This window comes from Sphaeramia orbicularis, chromosome 5, assembly GCF_902148855.1.
Source record: "Sphaeramia orbicularis chromosome 5, fSphaOr1.1, whole genome shotgun sequence".
NCBI classification, from domain to species: domain Eukaryota; kingdom Metazoa; phylum Chordata; class Actinopteri; order Kurtiformes; family Apogonidae; genus Sphaeramia; species Sphaeramia orbicularis.
In genome coordinates this window covers 58,257,650-58,279,981 of record NC_043961.1, presented here as the reverse complement: position 1 = coordinate 58,279,981, position 22,332 = coordinate 58,257,650, and the positions used below count along the sequence as shown (strand labels likewise).

Sequence of the window (22,332 nt, the reverse complement as noted above, 5' to 3'; positions counted from 1 at the left end):
GTCTTTAGACATTTCCAACCTCTAAGTCTCATTTGTAAATGCTTTATATGTCATAGATAGTCCACACTTTAGATGAGCTCACACCATATACTTAATTAATGGGTAGTAAGTGCTTTATAACTACCTGAAATAATGAATTCCTGTATTAATAACTGCTGATGGGACATCTATTGGAAAAGAAATGTGTGAGTTAGTATAAAATACCCACTAACATATTCACTAACCATTAGTACATGTCTGAATAGTGTATGTGCGAGCATAAATGCACATCATAACTGGTTTGTAAGTGAGTTACATGCTGAATCCATAACTTATAAAGTATGAAAATACAATCACTAAGCACTTTGTAGATGAGCTTATTAATGATGAGTAAAACCTTTATAACTGTGCTTATAAACCATATACTGAGTATTCATGTCAAAAATATGCTTTATAAATGATGAATATTTGTTCATCCATAACTAATGTTCTTATTAATGATGAGTAAAACCATTATAACTGTGCTTATAAACTATACATTAATGAGTATTCATGTCAGAAATATGCTTTATAAATGATGAATTCAGTATTTATTAATGTTTAACTAATATTCTTATTAATAATGAGTAAAATCATTATAACTGTGCTTATAAACCATATATTAATGAGTATTTATATTAGAAATATGCTTTATAAATGATAAATTCAGTATTTATTAATGTTTAACTAATATTCTCATTAATAATGAGTAAAACCATTCTAACTGTGCTTATAAACCATATATTAATGAGTATTTATATTAGAAATATGCTTTATAAATGATAAATTCAGTATTTATTAATGTTTAACTAATATTCTCATTAATAATGAGTAAAACCATTCTAACTGTGCTTATAAACCATATATTAATGAGTATTTGTGTCCTAAATATGCTTTATAAATGATGAATTCAGTATTTATTAATGCTTAACTAATGCTTCCTAGTGTGTCCTTATTGTAAAGTGTTACCAAACAAATATATAATAAATAGAAGGTGAAGGGAATATTGATGCAGAGGCTAAATGCTCCTCTCACCTGTTGGGATCAGCAGCCCCTCTGTCAGATCCAGCCCAGGCGGATAGAACCACCAGCCCTGACGAGGACGCGCACAGGGGGTGGGTGGGAGCGCGCACCGGAGCCGGTGACTCTCCTCCTCATAAGAAGCTGGAGACAGACCCGATGCTCCACATCCCGGGGTGTACGGAGAGAGGACTACAGAGGTGGTAGTGCTGCTGCTGGTGCTGCGTTTACGGTCCCATCCCCGCCGTCAGTCCGCGTCCATATGAGTGAGCAGACACTGAAACTGTAAACACCGACGGAAAACAAGAAAACAACAAACTAACGCACGGGTAAGTCACTTTATTTACAGATTTACTGCTTTCTGAGACTGGGGGGGATCATTTTGTAGGTATCGTTCCACTTCATAACCGAAAACCACCAACCTGAAGTATTTTTTCCAGTAGGTTTAATTTGGTTTGCTTTTTTTTTTTTTATTCTTAAATGACTTCCTAGCATCCCCCTGTCCTGTGTTATTCTTACAGTAGGTTTACTGGATGGGCTGTAGTCTGTTCTAATTCTAGTTCTGCGGGTCCTTAATTACAGCTGTCCCAGACAATGTGCTGTTACATTTTGCGCCATCTAATTACCACCACTTTCATCCGTGCGTAAATACGCACCAGTATCGCGTTTCCATATTTACCTCCGCCAAGGTGGTTCTGTTTTTGTCGGCGTTGGTTTGTCTGTCTGTCTGACTGTGTGCAAGATAACTCAAAAAAATTAAGGATGGATTTGGATGAAAATTTCAGGAAATGTTGATACTGGCACAAGGAACACATGATTAAATTTGGGTGGTGATGGGGGGGGCACTGATCTGCCTTGGCGGAGGTCTGCGCGCTCCGAGGGCTTTTCTAGTTTCACAAAAGTTATTACTTGAATTAGTGGATGGCGGCACCGGGGGGGCATAAGTGGACAAATGCCCCCCTAGTCACAGCCTTTGCCCCCCCCCCCCCCCCCAGCCAGATTTGGGCAAATCTTTGGGAAAATTCAGGCAACGAAGAAATTTGAAAAATCTGTCAATGAAAGCATACATAACACATTTAGATCCAGTTGTAATCCACCCAGGCAGACATGCAGAGGCTGTTTGTTATCAATAATACAGTTCTAGGTTCATTATGACATGTGTGCCTTCAGTTCTGGAATGGATTCATACCTCTGCTTGTATTACATTCATCTGTCTTCTACATAAGAAATGTAAAGTAAAGAATTAGCACAAGTAGCATAAGGACTGTTTTTATGTTTTGAACCCACCTATTAATTACAAATAGTTTTGTTCACTGTTCAGGTCTGTTTTATCACTCAGTTTAAATTTCTGCTTGAAGATTACACCAGTCGGTATGAAAGTGGACCTAAGCCTCCAGATGTTGTCAGTGATTCTATACATGTGCATGTGGTGGAAGCCATTTATACATACGTTTTGTTTGATTAGTTGGTTAGGCTATTAGTTTAATTTTGTTTTCAACATTTATTCACTTGCATACGTTGGCATTGCTGTTTGTTTGCTGCATGTTTTTCTGATGTGTTTAGAGAAATATGTGAAAGTAGATTGTACCTATTAAATAATCAGAACAGAAAGTCTGAGTTGTTCATGCTGTAGTTTTTAACAAACACCTTGAATACATTAACCCTTTCATGCATAGTGGTCACTACAGTGGACAGCTATTCTACAGCTCTTCTCTTGTATGTTCTTGGATTTTGTTGTTTTGTGTTTTTGCACATATCTTTATTAAAGTTTTAACACATTACATATCTTTTCTGACATGAATTGGTAACACTGTGTAGAGCTCCCCTGAGCATAATAGTTATAGTTTTCACACAATTTATCAGTAAATACGTGTTTCTTCGCTTCAGAAATTAAACACATGGCATCCAGTTGAGTGGACATTTTTGGAACTTCATGAAAGATAGGTTCATGAGATTTTTTCTTTTATTATTATTACAATTTTTTATGTATTTTTTAACTTTTTTTTTTTGTATTATTTTAAAATTTATTTTATTTATTTTTCATAAGAAAATTTTCAATCACATTGTTTTTTTTTCATGTTTAAAGACAAATGAAAACACTCAGGGAAAAAGTCTTAAGGTTCTCATAATTCGTGCATGAAAGGGTTAAGTATTACCTGATTTTATCTAAAATTGCCCTCTATATAAAGTGTAATGGATAGGATATACATTATATAGATAGATAGATAGATAGATAGATAGATAGATAGATAGATAGATAGATAGATAGATAGATAGATAGATAGATAGATAGATAGATAGATAGACAGATAGATAGATAGATAGATAGAGCAGCTAAAGTGCAAAGCGTTAATTTTTTTGTCCACCCCCCCAACATTTTCTTTGCCCTCCAGTTGCCCCCCCCCCCACTTTTAAAATCCTGGTGCTGCCACTGTGGATATCCAACCTCCAGTGTGTCACCAAATAGAGGCTTTTTGACAAAACACAGGGATGACTGTTTGCATCTATCACTTTAGATTTGATCTGGCACCGGAAAAACAGATTTAACTCCATAATCAGTGTAACTTTGGCGACGGCGGTGTTTCCTGCTGTTCCGCTTAAAAAATCAGATCAGCGACACAAAGGAATTTATTGGGTGAATGGTGAGGAGAATCAGAAATGATTGCAGCGATTATCTCTTCTTGACAGCTCATTGTTACTCACTGCAACAAGAGAAGGAGTGTGAGTTAGTGTGTCAGTGCGTGTAGGTAGAAGTGAGAAGTGGGGGAGGGGGGAGGGGGGGAGGGGGGAGGGAGGGGGGGGTGGGATTAAAGTTAGGATTCTCAGTGTGACACCGAGCAATTAAAAGTGAAATACTGCAAAGGAGCAATATTGGTGGATTCGTTTTAACGAGTTAATGTTAATTAATTGCAAGTCAATCAGCAGGGAAGCAGTAGACATGATCAGAAGAGCAGTGGAGACCCCTGTGAGCCCACCTGGGGCCAAAACAAAGCCCCGATTTATGCTACAGAAGTGAATTGTATGAAAATGGAAAGGGAACCTAAGGACACACTTAATGTTTGAAGTTCGTGAGGAAATTAATTCTGTAAACAACCCCCCCCCCCCCCCAAAAAAAAAGAAAGTATCCACCACTTAATACAGTGTTTTCCAACCTTGGGTTCAGGACCCCACATTTGGGTCGCCTGGAATTCAAATGGGGTCGTCTGAAATGTCTAATAATTGATAAAATAATAAATAAATGACTAATAAAAATATATGAGGAGTTGACAGAGACAATCCCAATCCATAAAAGACATGACAAACTGTGAGTGTGAAACTGCAGCACTGTGGTTCTGTTTATCTGTCAAATGTTCATTGTGGTCGGTTTCAGATGCTGCAGCTCTTTCATAATTCATAGTTTGAGTTCTTGTTTGTTCAGTATTAATTGTCAGCCTTGTAAATCCAAGCTGGTCTGACTGTACATATCCTGACCAAAGAAAATCCAATTCTCACTTTGTACAGTAATCTACACCTGGAGTTTCTGCCTCCGTCCACAATAATATACATTATATACAGGGAAGTTTTTCCTCGCCACTGTCACCAGTCATAAGTGTTTGCTCCTGGAGGATTCTGTTGGGTTTCTGTAAATTGGCTTAAAATTTGATTGGATTTGATTTGATCTATCTCCCCTTTATGTGAAGCATTTTGTAACATGTTGTTTTAAAAAGTGCTATATAAATAAAGCTTTACTTACTTACTTATATAGACCAGGGCTGTCAAACTCATTTTAGTTCAGGGGCCACATACAGACTAATGTGTTTTAAAGTGGGCCTGACCAGTCAAATAATATAAATAATAGGATAAGACTTATAAACTTATAAATAATGTCACCTCAAAAATTTTCTCATGTTTTTGAGTGAAAAAAGTCAAATTCCGTAATGAAAATGTTTACGTCTACGAACTGTACTTGAACATAACATGAGCAAATATGAACGACCCAAAAATTCTTTAGAAAAATAAGTGCAATTTTAACAATATTATGCCTCAGTTTATCATTCATACATGTACATCACAGCTTACAGATCACAGTGGATCTACAAATACACAAAACCTGTAGTAACAGGCAGAGTATTAGTACAATTCTACATACTTCTCTTAAGACATTTCAGGTTATTGACATTTTTTGTAAAAGGCTAGTCTGTAAATGTAAACATTTTTGTGTAATTTTACCTTTTTACACCAAAATAAAGAGAGAAATTTGCGGTTCTCTTTATGTATATGTTATTATGATAGTGTTTTAGGGTCTGACCCACTTTAGATTGAATTGACCCAAAATGATTTGAACACCATTGTTTGTTAATATTGGACCCTTTGTGCAGTAATCTACACCTGGCTTTTCTGCCTCCGTCCATAATAATATACATTATATAGACTAAATATCATCTAAAATTAACATTTATTTGCAACATAGTATAGCAAACAATTACATGATCAAAAAAAATAATAATTTTAGCCAAAAAAAAAGTCTCCATTTGGAGTGTTAGGGGTCACCATAAATTTGTGATGCTAAAATTGGGTCACGAGCCAAAAAGGTTGGGAAGCACAGACTTAATGGAATATGATCTGAGTGTTTCCGAAGATACAGAGGATCCAGTTGAGATGGTTCAACCTTGAAGGTGGCACAGTTTGTCCTCATTTTGTCCTTTGAGACATCACACAAATCGTTCCCTTTATTTCTTATTCTTGTGATTTTCATGTTTTTGCCAAAAGTCTACATTGCTAAACATCTATCAGGTCTCCTCTGCCAGGGTGTGAAACTTGCCTTGAACGTGGCTGCCAAGCGTGGATGCATCTGTTTGATCAAGTCTCTTTCAACATTGGCAGGCAGTCAACGCCGTGCTGCCATAAAAAGGGGGAGAAACTTTGGGGCGGTATAAATGCGTTTGCATGCTTCACTTGATCATCTCTAAACAGGAGTGTTTCCCCCCGCTGGCCCGGTCAAACTGTTCCCATGAGGAAACGTCCAGACTAGGGCTGTAAGAAAATATAGGTACTGCAATATATCGTGATATTTCATTTCACAATACTGTATCAATATTAAAAAGTACTGTATTGATATTTTTAGGTGTTTATTCAAATGCAGATATTGTGGAGGTTCATTTTCATTTTTTTGTTTTTCTTTTTTGTTTATATTTTATTTATTAATAATTAACACTCTTTTACTAAATAATGTTAGTTCCGTTGTTGGGATTGAACTAAAATAATGTTCTGATGTTAGTTCTGAACTAATAGAATATGAACATCTGAACAGGATCATAAACTGTAATGTCTGTAAAACATTATTTCAGTTTGAACACAGGAACATTTTGTGATATAGCATTAGATCCTGTTGTGATCAAATAGAAATGTGTTTAGAATTTGTGCATATTTCTGGTGTAGTTCAATTCCTCAAGGAAATAATCATTTAAAAAAAGAAAAAAAAAACAAAAATTGCCTTTGTAACAGTGTCATGATATATTGTGATATATCGTATCATGATCCTAGTATTGTGATTTGTATCGTATCCCCAGATTCTTGCTGATCTACAGCCCTAGTCCAGACTGAGACAGACCCAGGTGTCTGGTTTTCAAAAGTACTGTATCGATATTAAAAAGTACTGTATTGATATTAAAAAGTACTGTATCGATATTTTTAGGTATTAATTCAAATGCAGGCGGAGGTTCATTTTTTGTTTTTTGTTTTTTCTTTATTTTTTGGGGAATCCTGCCAGCTCTTTTGTTTATATATTCACAAGGGTATTTTTCTCTGTTGTTTGTAAACTAAAAAAGTAATTCATTATATTAATCTCAAAACTGTATTTATCCAAATTCTGCATTTTGAGTTTTTACAGAGGAAACGTTTGTGATATAGCATTAGATCCTATTCTGATCTAATACAATTTTGTTTAGTATTGGCACATATTTCTGGTTTTCCAAGAAATAATCAGTTAAAAAAAGAAACAAAACAACCCAAAAAAATATAGCCTTTTTAATAGCATCATGACATATCGTGATATATCGTATCGTGATCCTAGTATTGTGATTTGTATCGTATCACCAGATTCTTGCCAATACACAGCCTTAGTCCAGACTGAGACAGACCCAGGTGTCCAGGTTTTCAGGGGTTAGCAGAGTACATGGTTTGTTGTTGGATCTGGAAGCCAAAACTTTGTTTGTTTGTTTTTTCTGTTTGAGGGGATTCAGCTGGTGTACTTATCTGGTACAAAATGAAAGATGCCACCGACACTTTGTTCTAATTAAGACAGGATAAATCCTCCCTCTGTGTCTGCCCCTCTGTTCCCATGAGGAAATGTCCAGACTAGGGCTGTAAGAAAATATCGGTTCTGCAATATATTGCGGTATTTCATTTCACAGTACTGTATCAATATTAGAAAGTACTGTATCGACATTTTTAGGTATTTATTCAAATGCAGATATTGTGGAGGTTCATTTTCATTTTTTTGTTTTAACACAGGAACATTTTGTGATATAGCATTAGATCCTGTTGTGATCAAATAAAAATGTGTTTAGTATTTGTGCAGATTTCTGGTGTAATTCAATTCTTCAAGGAAATAATCATTTTAAAAAAAGAAACAAACAAAAAATTGCCGTTGTAACTGTGTCATGACATATCGTGATATATCGTATCATGATCCTAGTATTGTGATTTGTATCGTATCGCCAGGTTCTTGCCGATACATAGCCCTAGTCCAGACTGAGACAGACCCAGGTGTCTGGTTTTCAAAAGTACTGTGTCGATGTTTTAGGTATTGATTCAAATGCAGGCGGAGGTTCATTTTTTGTTTTTTGTTTATTTTTTGGGAATCCTGCCAGCTCTTTTGTTTATATATTCACATGGGTATTTTTCTCTGTTGTCTGTAAACTAAAAAGTAATTGATTACATTAATATTAAAACTGTATTTATCCAAATCCTGCATTTTGAGTTTTTACAGAGGAAACGTTTGTGATATAGCATTAGATCCTGTTGTGATCAAATAAAAATGTGTTTAGTATTTGTGCAGATTTCTGGTGTAATTCAATTCTTCAAGGAAATAATCATTTAAAAAAACGAAACAAACAAAAAATTGCCTTTGTAACTGTGTCATGACATATCGTGATATATCGTATCGTGATCCTAGTATTGTGGTTTGTATCGTATCACCAGATCCTTGCCGATACATAGCCCTAGTCCAGACTGAGACAGACCCAGGTGTCCAGGTTTTCAGGGGTTAGCAGAGTACATGGTTTGTTGTTGGATCTGGAAGCCAAAGCTTTGTTTGTTTGTTTTTTCTGTTTGAGGGGATTCAGCTGGTGTACTTATCTGGTACAAAATGAAAGATGCCACCGACACTTTGTTCTAATTAAGACAGGATAAATCCTCCCTCTGTGTCTGTCCCCTCTTCTGCTTTAATTTCTTTCTCTTTCCTCTCCCTCCCTTTCTGTTTCGGTCTCACATCTCACTTTTCTCAGTCTCTCACTCTTCGCTCTCACAGCATTACATCTTATTTTCTCCTTTCCTCTCATCACCCCCCCCTCCCCTCCCTCACTCTCTCTCTCTCTCTCTCTCTCTCTCTTTTGTCTCACTCCTTCTCTCCTCTCTCTGTGGGACGCCTCTCGCTGTGCTACTGGTGCTGTTTGTGTCTCACAGCATTTTTGGAACGTGTCTCTATGTGGGTGTCTGGAGGAGGTTTCCCTGCTGTGAGGGTGTATTTGTGTGCGTGCAACGATTGAAACCGAAGAGAAAGTCTATGAGTGCATCTGTGCGCAGGCCTCCATGCACTGAAACGGGAGATAAGGGTCCGCATCGCCGGATGTTGCTGATGTTTCCATGCATCACTGACAATGTTCCCCACATCTGTTGTACCTACAACCAAATTACCACTGAATCATTTGGTGGCTCCCTGCTCCCTGCTCCGGCTCACTTGCTGACAGATGGACCTTCCTTATGGCTCTTGTTTTTCTTTTTTTTTTTTTTTTATCACCCTGTGTTGTTTCCAGAGGCCCTCATCATCTAATACACACCCAAAACCTGCAACAAACCTACTAGTCCAGTGGTTCCCAGCCTTTTTTGGTTCGTGACCCCATTTTAACATCACAAATTTCCGGCGACCCCAGACATTCAAAACGGAGACTTTTTTTTTTTTTTGCTAAAATTAATTTGTTTTTGATCATGTAATAGTTTGCTATACTATGTTTTGAATAAATCTTAATTTTAGAGGACATTTAGTCTATATAATGTATATTATTGTGGACGGAGGCAGTAAAGCCAGGTGTAGATTACTGCACAAAGTGAGAATTTGATTTTCCTTGGTCAGGATATGTACAGTCAGTCCAGCTGTGATTTACAAGGCTGACAATTAATACTGAACAAACAAGAACTCCAACTATGAATTATGAAAGAGCTGCAGCATCTGAAACCGACCACAATGAACATTTGACAGATAAACAGAACCACAGTGCTTCAGTTTCACACTCACAGTTTGTCATGTCTTTTATGGATTGGGATTGTCTCTGTCAACTCACCATATATTTTTTATTAGAATTTTTTTTTTATCAATTATTAGAAATTTCAGACGACCACATTTGAATTCCAGGCGACCCCACGTGGGGTCCCGACCCCAAAGTTGAAAAACACTGTACTAGTCGATGTTAGGAGTGTGTATTGGCAAGAATCTGGCAATACGATACAAATCATGACACTAGGATTGCAATACGATTTATCACAATATATCATGATACTGTTAAAAAGGCAATTTTTTGTATGTTTCTTTTTTTTTTTTTTTTTTTAATTATTTCCTGGAAGAATTGAATTACACCAGAAATATGTACAAATACTAAACACAATTTTATTTGATCAGAACAGGATTTAATGCTATATCACAAAATTTTTCTAATTCTCCTAGTTTCCAAAGGAACTAAGATCTGCCACTCTCAGTAAAAACAGTAAAAAGTGCTTTTAGGATGCTTTAAATAACCATTATTTAATAAAACAGTGTTAAATAATAATAAATAAGATATAAACAATAAAGAAACCCAAAAAACAAACATGAACCTTCGCCATATCTGCATTTGAATAAATACCTAAAAAATATCGATACAGTACTTTTTAATATCGATACAGTATTGTGAAATGAAATATCGCAATATATTGCAGAACTGATATTTTCAAACACTTCTATATATTTGTTTATTGTACAAATCTGTGATTACACTGTATTTGTGAGAAACGCTGGATGCCTAGTATTTCCGTACAGGCAAAACATTTGGGAATGGATTCCAAGTTGAAATAGCTCATCGCGATATATTGCAGAACCAATATTTTCTAACACCCCTCGTCGATGTGTAAATCCCTCTGATATTGTTTGCTGAGGATTTTTTGGAGACAAAGCAGTTTTTTTTTTATTGCTGAAGTCAGTGCTATGGGCCCTCAAGGAAATGAAGTTTTATGATGTTAACTGCAGCTTGGCAGAGGTGTTTATTATGCAGACAGAGGCATTAAGTGGAGCTGTAATTTGGGTGCTTGTTATTGAGCTTATATTTATGATAATATGGTTGTGAAAAGCAGACCTAGAGGACAGATATAAAAGAAAGTGCTCAGGCATCAAACATTAGGCATGTAATGACAGAGTGGATTGTATTTGTGACACAGTATGCTGGATACAAACAGATAAGACATCTAATTTCAGCCGTGAGTATTATTTTTAAATGATGCATTTCCCCCCCCCCCCATTATCCGCCGTGTCTGTTTATGTGCATAAGCTCATGCTCAGTGAATCATGAAGCGCAAAAGGAGAAGATATTGTTTCATCCTGTGCAGCCAAAATGACCTGCAGGTCTCTTTTTGACAGCCTGTAATAAATTTGCAAATTGAACTGGCGCTCGCAACCTTGATTAATAGGTGGCACCAAAATCTCTGCTCCAGTTAATATCACATTAACAGACAGGAGACTACCTGATTTAAACTTTCTAATCTGTGCATGTGGCCAAGAAGAAAAGAACCTTGAAGGTGGCCTCTGCCTGACATGACAGCTCCGCATTCGCAGTCTGTTTCTGGAGTCTTTGTTTGCTGGATCCTTATGGCCCTGCTGGTTGCTATGAGCGATGTAACAACAGGAGCAGATGGTTCCTGGAGGTTTGGTGTCACAGCAGGTGAAGCTAAAAGATGCACAGATAGAACAGTTTAATAGCAGGATTGCCTCCTGCTCCGCCTCACTGCTTCTCCTTCTTGCCCTCCAACATATCTGAGTCCACTTGCTGTTAAATATATTTTTATAACAAGTGTGTCACAAAAGCGCTGCCATGCTTAAGGGACAGACTTGATGAGAGAGGTCTCTGATCTCATCAGAACTTAATCGTCCACTCCTTCACTAGTGCCCCTTTGCAATTTGTTGCTAGATTACCTATCACTTCATACTTATCTCACTCCGGCTCTGATACATGTCTCCCAGGGGAGTGTGGGTTTCGCTGTATACTGTCTGTGCTTACAAAAGACACACACACATTTTGTTTTCGACCAAATCTCAACTCTAACACTGTTTTAACCCTTTGGTGCATGAATTATGAGAACTTTTGTCAAGATTTTTTTCCTGAGTGTTTTTATTCCTCTTCAGGTATAAAAAAAACAATGAGATTGATTTTTTTTTGTAAATTAACCTATTTTTCATGGAGTTACAAAATTGTCCACTCATCTGGACACCATGTGTTTAACCCTTTCATGCACAGTGGTCACTACAGTGGACAGCTGTTCAGAGCTGTTCTCTTGTTTATTCATGGATTTTGTTGTTTAAGTTGCATATCAGCCGACACATTTGGCGCTCATGCATCATCCCATACACTGCAATTCATACCATTACTGTGACTTTACTGTTCTTGATAAACCTGATTTCCAGTAACATGTTTGTGTATAAAGCAACTTCTTGTTATTTTTATTAGACTGTAATTAACAACAAAAAGATTTTTGTTTTTTATTGCATATTATCTCCATGAAATGAGTAATGACTAGTATTAGAATATGTTAAAATGTGAGAAAACATCAGATTAGCAGCATTAAAAATGTTCTTATTTCATAGTTGTCACACAGTATATTAGTATATACATGTTTCTTAGCTTCAAAATTAAATGTATGGGGTCCTGCTGAGTGGACATTTTGGTAAATCCATGAAAAATAGGTTCAGAAAAATTTTTTCAATCGCATTGTGTTTTTTAATGCCTAAAGAGGAAAAAAAAAAACACTCAGGAAAGAAAAAATCTTGATCAAGGTTCTCGTAATTCATGCATGAAAGGGTTAATTTTTGAAGCAAATAAACATGTATTTAAAATGCAATATCAGAAAGTGATATACTGTGTGAAAACTATGAAACAAAAGCCTTTTTGAGGCAGCTAATCTGATGTTTCCTCATCTTTTATCATACTCTAATACTAGCTATTACTCACTTCATGGAGATTTTATATATATATACAGGGTGGGGAAGCAAAATTTACAATATTTTGAGGCAGGGATTGAAAGACAGTGCATGACCAATTAGTTTATTGAAAGTCATGAGAATTTATTTGCCACAAGAAAATGGACATAATAGAAAATGTTTTTATTCTATGTGTCCTCCTTCTTTCTCAATAACTGCCTTCACACGCTTCCTGAAACTTGCGCAAATGTTCCTCAAATATTCAGGTGACAACTTCTCCCATTCTTCTTTAATAGTGTCTTCCAGACTTTCTCGTAATAGTTTTGCTCATAGTCATTCTCTTCTTTCCATTATAAACAGTCTTTATGGACACTCCAACTATTTTTGAAATCTCCTTTGGTGTGACGAGTGCATTCAGCAAATCACACACTCTTTGACGTTTGCTTTCCTGATTACTCATATGGGCAAAAGTTTGTGAAAAGGTATGGATAATAGTGTTAGGTATGATTATGACATCAGTATATGTTTGGTTTCAAAACAACTGACGTAGTGCCTGCTGAGAAAAAACAACTAAATGTTCATTGTAAATTTTGCTTCCCCACCCTGTATATATATATATATATATATATATATATATATATATATATATATATGTGTGTGTGTGTGTGTGTATAAAAACTTTTTTGTTTAAGAAAACTGTTAATTACAGTCTAATAACAATTAGCAATTGATTTACACTCAATCGTAATACTGCAGATCAGGTTTATCAAGAACATAAAGTTCCAGTAATGGTATGAATTGCAGTGTATTATGGGATGGTGCATTAGTGTCCACTGTGTTGGCTGATATGGAACTAAAACAACAAAACCCATGAATAGGGATGTAACGATATGACAATTTCATGTCACAGTTATTGTGACCAAAATTATCACGGTTATCATTATTATTGCAGTATTGTTGAAATATGCTCAAAATGTTCAAAAAGTACTGATACACACACTAAAATAATGTAACCAAGTTGTATTTTGAACAAAAACTAATAAAATAACATGCACAATGTACTTTCTGTGGCAGAAACATTCAAATATTAACATGTAAACATCGAACATGCAAATGTGCATTAAAGATGGCACCTTATAGCCAGAGATATCTGCATTAGGGATGGGAATTGGTTGGATTTTATCAGTATCAATGCCATTGTTGATTCTGTTTGACAATCCAATTCCTTATCAATTCTCCTATTGATTCCTGAGTGTTTTTTGAGTGGAAAAAAAAGGAGTTGGACAGGTCATAGTGGAGCTTATTTGACTATTTACATGTCAAGTTTTCTAGTTTTCTAAGTGCGGTAATTGAACACGGTTGTCATGATAATTAGAATTTAAAAGGTAATACTAACCATTGGAAATTTTACCGCGGTTTATCGTTATACCGGTAATCATTACATCCCTACCCATGAATATACAAGAGAGCAGCTGTAGAATAACTGTCCACTGTAGTGACCAGTATGCATGAAAGGGTTAATCTCTCAACCTCCCACCTCCTAACATTGAGAGCTGATTCCTAGATTTGATTGTATTTTATGCTGGAGAACACAACTACTCTACACATACTGCTGAGTTCAGACAACTAAGAAGTACAACCTCAGCATCTGAGTTTCAGATCAGAAATCCAAACGGAGGCACTACATAGAAAAGAAAGATGTCCGTAGTGTATTCAGCCTTTAAAATGCTTATCAGTTGATTCATACTTGCGTCTTCTCTTTTAGATTTCCCCTGATATCACAATCCTCCTCTTCATTTCATGAGGACGCCATGATTCTTGGTTGTGAATAGGCCATTATGAATCCCTACGTGTGCACTCACTCACAGTGGTCTGTTTAATGGGCTCATACACTCCCAGTGTGATGTGCATATAATTTTTGTTATTGCATTAGTAACAATAGCATTTAAAAAAATCTATATTAAAAAAAAAACAGAATTTATTAAAACTGAGCACAAGTTGTCTGTTTTATGTCTATAAAAGTTTTTGTTGATGAACCAATTCAACTTGGAATCCATTCCCAAATGTTTTGCCTGTGTGGAAACACCAGGCATCCAGCATTTGTCATAAATACAGTGTAATTAGATTTGCACAATAAACAAATATATAGGGGTGTTAGAAAATATCGTTTCTGCAATATATCGCGATATTTCATTTCAAAATACTGTATCGATATTAAAAAAGTACTGTATCGATATGCAGATATTGTGGAGGTTCATTTTTGTTTTTTGTTTTTTTTTATTATTTACATCTTATTTATTATTATTTAAACCCTGTTTTATTAAATAATAGTTATTTAAAGCATCCTAAAAGCCCTTTTTACTGTTTTTACCGAGAGTGGCAGATCTTAGTTCCTTTGGAAACAAGGAGAATTAGAAACATTTTGTGATACAGTATTAGATCCTGTTGTGATCAAATAAAAATGTGTTTAGTATTTGGGGATATTTCTGGTGTAATTCAATTCTTCCAGGAAATCATCTTTAAAAAGAAAAGAAACAAGCCAAAAAATTGCCTTTTTTTTAACAGCATCATAATATATCGTGATATATCGTATCGTGATCCTAGTATTGTGATTTGTATCATATTGCCAGATTCTTGCCAATACACACCCCTGCATGTATGAATTACATATCGATTGAAGCCTACACACTGTAATATGTACATGTTCAAATTCACCTACAAACTAGTGGTTTTAAACAGGGGCATTATGTCATATACGACACCATATCGTCCATTTTTTTTTCAGTAATAATGCATCATTTCTACCAAGGTCATACACTTATAAATGATCTATAATAATAATAATAATAATAATAATAATAATAAGAGTTGAAAAACAGTCCCTGGCCTGAACTTTGCTTTTCTTAAAGCAGCTACTGCAGTCATTCCCAGCCTTTTTTGGCTCGTGGCCCCATTTGAACATCACAAATTTCTGGCGACCCCAGACATTCAAAACGGAGATTTTTTTTTCGCTAAAATGTATATATATATTTTTTTGATCATGTAATAGTTTGCTATGCTATGTTGCAAATAAATGTTAATTTTAGATGACATTTAGTCTATATAATGTATATTATTATGGATGGAGGCAGTAAATCCAGGTGTAGATTACTGCACAAAGGGAGAATTTGATTTCCTTGGTCAGGATATGTCCAGTCAGTCCAGCTTGGATTTGCAAGGCTGACAATTAATACTGAACAAACAAGAACTCAAACTATGAATTATGAAAGAGCTGCAGCATCTGAAACCGACCACAATGAACATTTGACAGATAAACAGAACCACAGTGCTGCAGTTTCACACTCACAGTTTGTCATGTCTTTCATGTATTGTGATTGTCTCTGTCAACTCTGCATATAGTTTTTCTTAGTAAGTTTTTATTTTTATCAATTACTAGAAATTCCAGGCGACCCCATGTGGGGTCCCGACCCCAAGGTTGAAAAACACTGAGCTACTGTATCATTAAGTAGGAACTCTGTTGATAGCATTTTTGCAACCTTGCAAAAATAGCAACTGTTAAAGCTATGAATGATGAAGACCAAATTCAGATCAGTTTTAATTTAGCTGGATAATATCAGTCACTGTGTACGTTTAGGGATGTAACGATATGAAAATTTCATATCACGGTTATTGTGACCAAAGTTATCACAGTTATCATTATTATCACAGTATTGTTGAAATTGTGCTCAAAATGTTCAAAAAGTACTTATACACACACTGAAATAATTTAACCAAGTTGTATTTTGAAAAAAATAAAATAAAATAAAATAATTGGCACAATGCACTTCCTCTTGGCAGAAACATTCAAGTATTAACCCTTAGTGGTCTGATCCTATTTTGGCTGTTTTTCAGTACTTATGATTTTGCCTTCATATACTATATAAACAAATGTTTCCTATACCCATGTTTGGTATATTTTTTTTTCAGCACAACTTCATCTGTCTCATCTGTCTATTATTTTTTTCACTTTAACCTACTATAAAAACATAAAAGGACAAAAAAACACACAAAAAATATATCAAATCCGATTTGAAAAATGTATATAATTTATTGCATAAATAATGCAAAGATGCTTAATGAACCTTTTCAACAACTTTAAAAGTATGTATATTTATTTAGGCGGGATAGTGCACATTAATGAACACATTTATACATTCCATTTCAGTATAAACATGTAAATATGCTGGAGTTAGCACCAATGCTAATTTTCATCCGCAGTCCCCACATAATAAATAACAAAGATCTGTGCAATACAAAACAAAACAAAACAAAACAATACAGTGTAATCAGTGCAGTACAGAGCAAGACAGTGCAAAACATTACAAAACAGTATAGTTCAATACACTGCAATAGTACATATCAAGAACTACAATAAACATTTACTACTTAAAAGACAATACACTACGTGTCAGAGATTAAAATAAACATTTAGATTTGTCTTTAAAGTGCTACTGTTCACATGTTTGGTTGTTTCTTAGCCATTCTTTAATCTGGCTTTTGACAGCAGCGTACGTAGGGCTCTCCCTGATATCCACTGGGATGGTGTTCCAGCTGGTACAACCTTTAGATGATAAAACATTTTTTGCAAAGGATGTTTTTTTTGCTTGTACCTCACAGTCCCCCCTAGTGGCTGATCTAGTACTGAGCTGGTTGTTTTTCTACCTGATAAAATCTCCTAGAGGAGGTGGGGCTAATCTGTGTAGCGCTTTATAAATAAGAAAGTCACAAGTGTTTGCTCCTGGAGGATTCTGTTGGGTTTCTGTAAGTTGGTTTAGAGTCTGGTTTTGACCAACTCTATATATAAAGTGTCATGAGATAACTTTTTTTGTTGTGATCTGGCGCTATATAAATAAAACTTGATTGAATGAGTGATTTGATTGGTTTTCCCCTGTAAATTACTTTGGAAAAAAGCGTCTGTCAAATGCATAAACATAAGAAAGTGAATATTGGTTCCAAATATTAAGTCTATACAGGGAGACACAAAAAAACGGGAACTTTTTAACAATCCAATAAAACCAAGAGTGATGGAAGAAAAATATTTTATTCATAGTAATTGAAACCTTAAACCATGCCATTTAAGAAACAGTGATGGAATTTTCATTTTTTAAAAATTACTTCCTGTAGATGGCGTCCTCCTGTACGAATGCATTCTTGAAATCTGTTGAGATTCCTCATTGACCGCTGCAACATCTCAGCTGGGATACTGTGAATTTCATCCTGAATTCTCTGTTTTAACTCATCCAGAGTTCTTGGTTGAGTTGTGTACACTTTACTCTTGAGATAGCCCCACAAGAAAAATCACAAACGGACAAATCTGGTGATCTAGGGGGCCAGGGAACGTTACCGAATCTTGAGATCACACAGTTACCGAACAATTCTCGCACAGTCTCCAATGGTTACTAAAATGGGGGTGTGTTTACTGGCTCAAGGTCAGTGTCTCGCAGTGCTGCCACTTGCTCATGTCTGCCAATACGCACTTAAAAAATTCCCGTTTTTTTGGGTCACCCTGTACAATTAAAATTGTAATACATTAAAATTGTACTCAAATACTTGACATAAAAGCATATCTTTACATAGGCGTTTTGTCCGGAAAAGTGCGGTAATCAAACACGGTTATCATGATAATTAAAATTCAAACGTTAATACTAACTGTTGGCGATTTTCCTGCAGTTAATCGTTATACCGGTAATCATTACATCCCTATTTCCATGAAAAAATTCCAGCATGTGTCCACGTGTACTGTGTGAAAACTGTATGATGTCTTTTATTTGTGCTTTGCACTATCTTCTGTTCTTCACTGCAATTTTTCGAAGAAAGGGGTTTATGGCAGCGCTCCACTTAGGAGCAGCGGCCTGATGTCCCTAATCATCGAACTTAATTTTGTTTGATATACTCTGTACTAGGGCTGCTCGATTATAGGAAAAAAAAATAATCACGATTATTTTAGCAATAATTGAAATCACGATTATTAAAAACGATTATTTTTTAACCTTAAAGTTGTTTATTTTTTTCTTGCAAAACAATGTAAAATATACTCTTTAAACATAAATAAAGCTTTTAACCACTAAAACAAAGTATGTTCACTTTTGTATGAAACAATAAAATCTTTGAATGCAAATAAGTGTACTGTAAATTCAAGTATGTTTCCTTTTGTAAACAAATAGTGCACTGGAATTAAACTGCTCTAGACTTCCCATAGAACTGTAGCAATAAAAAAAAAAAAACTCACGTAAAGTGCAAATTATAAATTCAAGTATGTTCAATGTAGTATGAAACAGTAAATTCAGTGGCGTGCCGTGAGGTTTCAGTTCAGGCCTTCTGTGTACATCAGCCATCTAGAATACGTACGTTAGGGTTATACGGGTTAGGGTCAGGTTAATACGGGAGTTACAGCATAAATAGATTTGGAGACTGAAGATTGTATTGCGGACGAAGTTGTTTTTATGTGTTTTAGTTTTTCATAAGATTATGATAACGGTGGCAGTGGTTAAACTTTAAATGGTTACAAAGGTTTGTTGTGTTACCGGTCGGTGCGGACACAACTACGAAACACTTTTTGCACGTGATGTGTTTTTGCTCTTTGTCTTCTTCATCAAACCCAAAGTGATTCCATACAATTGAATTTGACTTGCCTTTTTTGTTTACCAAGCACTTCTGCTGTGATTCTCCTGCCGTTTTTCCAGACCGCTAGGTACAACTTTCCTCTTGGGGTGGACCTGCCGGCTAGCAGGCAGCTGTAGCTTAGAGGGGGGCGGGGCAGAGCAGCTCATGGTAGCTTGCGTGCGTGTGAATTAAAACGACTCAAAATTAATAATCGTTTTTTCTCGATTACATAATTTTTGTAATCGTTGCGTGTAATAATCGAAATCGTAATTGAATTTCGATTAATTGCACAGCCCTACTCTGTACTGTCAAATGATAATAAAGACAATCAATTCAATCAGTTCAGTTCAATTCAATTTACATTGTGGTGAATTCTTTCATTTGGGTGTGAACCTCAGTTCCAGGCCGCTCCAGTAGCACATGCTCACTCTGCTGTGCCCTACCTACAACACAGTTATATATAATGCAGGCGGTGGTAGGAGTCTGTGTTGATCACAGCGGTTGTTTATCACACACTAGAGGTTGTGCTTGAAATCCAGAATGCCACCCAGAGTGCTCTATTATTGTCCCCATCCTGTGTTTCCTCAAAGGGCCACCTGTTAGCTGCACATGCAAGTCTGGGAGCAGAAAAGAGGGCACTGCTGTGTGGGGACACTCAGCCCGACCCCCCCCTTTCAGATCATAGGTCTATTCAGGCCTTAGGTTTGATGGGATGGAGGTTTTCTGTCCCTGTGGATGTGGCACAGCTTTCCTTTATGTCAGGAAAATACACTTGTGAAGAGTTACGTCACTTCGACTTAGGGTAGATTTCACAATTCTGTCTTTTCTGGTGATTCAGCACCAGCTCAATTTTTACCAAAAACCTAAACAACTAGAAGCACTCGGAGAGCGCAGACTTCCACCAAGGCTGATCAGTGGCCCCCCCCGTGGGCCCCCCCACCCCTGATCACCACCAAAATTTAATCATTTCTTCCTTATCCCATTTCCAACAAACCCTGAAAATTTCATCAAAATCTGTCCCTAACTTTTTGAGTTATGTTGCACACTAACAGACAGACAAACAGACAAACAAACCCTGGCAAAAACATAACCTCCGTGGCGGAGGTAATTAAGTGAGTACATACTTGGGATGTAACGATGTGAAAAATTCATATCACGGTTATTGTGACCAAAATTATCACGGTTATCGTTATTATCACGGTATTGTTGAAATGTGCTCGAAATGTTCAAAAAGTTGTTGTCTTATACACAACCTGAAATGATTTAACCAAGGAGTATTTTGAAAAAAAAAAAAAAATCCAAATAAAATAATAGGCACGATGTACTTTCTGTTGGCAGAAACGTTCAAATATTAACATTTTCATTTTCATTTATTCATTCATTCCAATCTAAATGATTGGAAAGGAGCAGGATGAAGAAAACTTTAATACCTGACCCTCTCTTCGAACATCTGCTTACATCCGATACGTTGCCATTACAGCTATTACAGTAAACAGTTTACATAATAGTCAATACAAATAAAACAAATCTAAAATCCATATCTACATGTAAACATCAAACATACAAGTGTGCATTAAAGATGGCACCTTACAGCCATTGTTTGACCATTTTCCAGATCAAGTTTGTGTTGAAAGTGCGGTAACCAAACATGGTTATCATTATAATTAGAATTTAAACGGTAATACTAACCGTCGGGAATTTTACCGCGGTTTATTGTTATACCAGTAATTGTTACATCCCTAGTACATACCAAGGTTATTATCGTTAACACAAACTAACGAAATGACGAAAACTAAAATTGTAAAAACATTTTTGTTAACTGAAATAAAAACTATTTTTAAAAAGAAAAAACAATAACTAACGGAAACTGTATTGTGTGCTTACAAAACTAACTAAAACGTCTAAAAATTATGGATAAAATTCTCTTCGTTTTCGTCTTTGTCAATGTCCGATTGATATAAAATCGATTTATTTCCCTCAAGCAGTTTTAGCTGCTGGCACCATAAGATATTTAATGGTCCGTCACTTCTCGTCACTTGTGGTTTCCAGTCGTCTTCTGGTCCCCACTCTACCTGGAAACATGGAGACTAAAGTTGGGAGAAAGCAGCAGAGTCCTGTCTGGGATTTATTTGAATACGACAGTGAAGAAGATAAAAGATATAAAGAAACTAAAACTAAACTAAAACTAAGCATTTAGAAAAGAACGAAAACTAGTAAAAACTAGCAAACCTGCTCTAAAAATTAATTAAAACTCACTGAGAAAACTTAGAGAAAAAAAAGTCAAAGCTAAATAAAACTAAACTATAATGAAAAATTCAAAACTATTATAACTTTGGTACATACAGAAAATATTTTGTCCATGATAATATATACTCTGCTATTTTTTTTTTTTTTTTGACTCTCTCCCACTCTTCAGTTCACTTTGGTCATTTGTTGTTGCACCTTATGACACGTCACAGTCCGTCTCTTCTCGTCACTTGTGGTTTACAGTCGTCTTCTCATCTCCACTCTTATCTGGAAACATGGAGACTAAAGTTGGGAGAAAGCAGCAGAGTCCTGTTTGGGATTTATTTGAATATGACGGCGAAGAAGATAAAAGATATGAAAAAACTGAAACTACACATTTAAAAAAAATAAATAAATAAAAAAAACTAGCAAACCTGTTCGAAAAACTAATTAAAACTAACTGAATTAGAGAAAAAAGTCAAAACTAAATAAAACTAAACTATTATGAAAAATCCAAACTATTATAACATTTGGTGTAGATCAAGGTTATAATAGTTTTGGATTTTTAATTATAGTTTAGTTTTAATTAGTTTTGACTTTTTTTTCTCTTATTCAGTTAGTTTTAATTAGTTTTTAGAGCAGGTTTGTTAGTTTTTATTAGTTATCGTTTTTTTTCTGAATGCTTAGTTTTAGTTTAGTTTAGTTTAGTTTTAGTATTAGTTTTAGTTATTTCATATATTTTATCTTCCTCATCATCCTATTCAAAGAAATTAGTGAGGCATGGATATGGGCTACCCTGGACACTTTATTTGGGGGTCGGGTTAGGGCGGCTCATGGACTGAGCAGAGACACAATGTACCGTACAATGTATAAATTCCCTATAGCAGGTTGAGGTGGGGTGCAATCCATACACAATGTCACTTACATGAAACAATGCGAAGATGTGCAAAGCATGAGAGGAGATGCACAAAGCAGCCAGCAGTTAAACCAGATAGAAACATATATAA

At 35.6% G+C, this 22,332-nt stretch overlaps 1 protein-coding gene across 2 annotated transcripts in view; it reads left to right on the top strand.

The window, feature by feature from the left end:
- Window positions 1–1,030: 1,030 nt before the first annotated feature.
- draxina (dorsal inhibitory axon guidance protein a) overlaps window positions 1,031–22,332 on the top strand; it is a 59,477-nt gene continuing 38,175 nt past the window's right edge. For both annotated transcript variants that reach the window (XM_030133431.1, XM_030133430.1), the window contains exon 1: window positions 1,031–1,367. The gene's annotated coding sequence lies outside the window, so the exon portion shown is untranslated. The remainder of the gene's footprint in view (window positions 1,368–22,332) is intronic.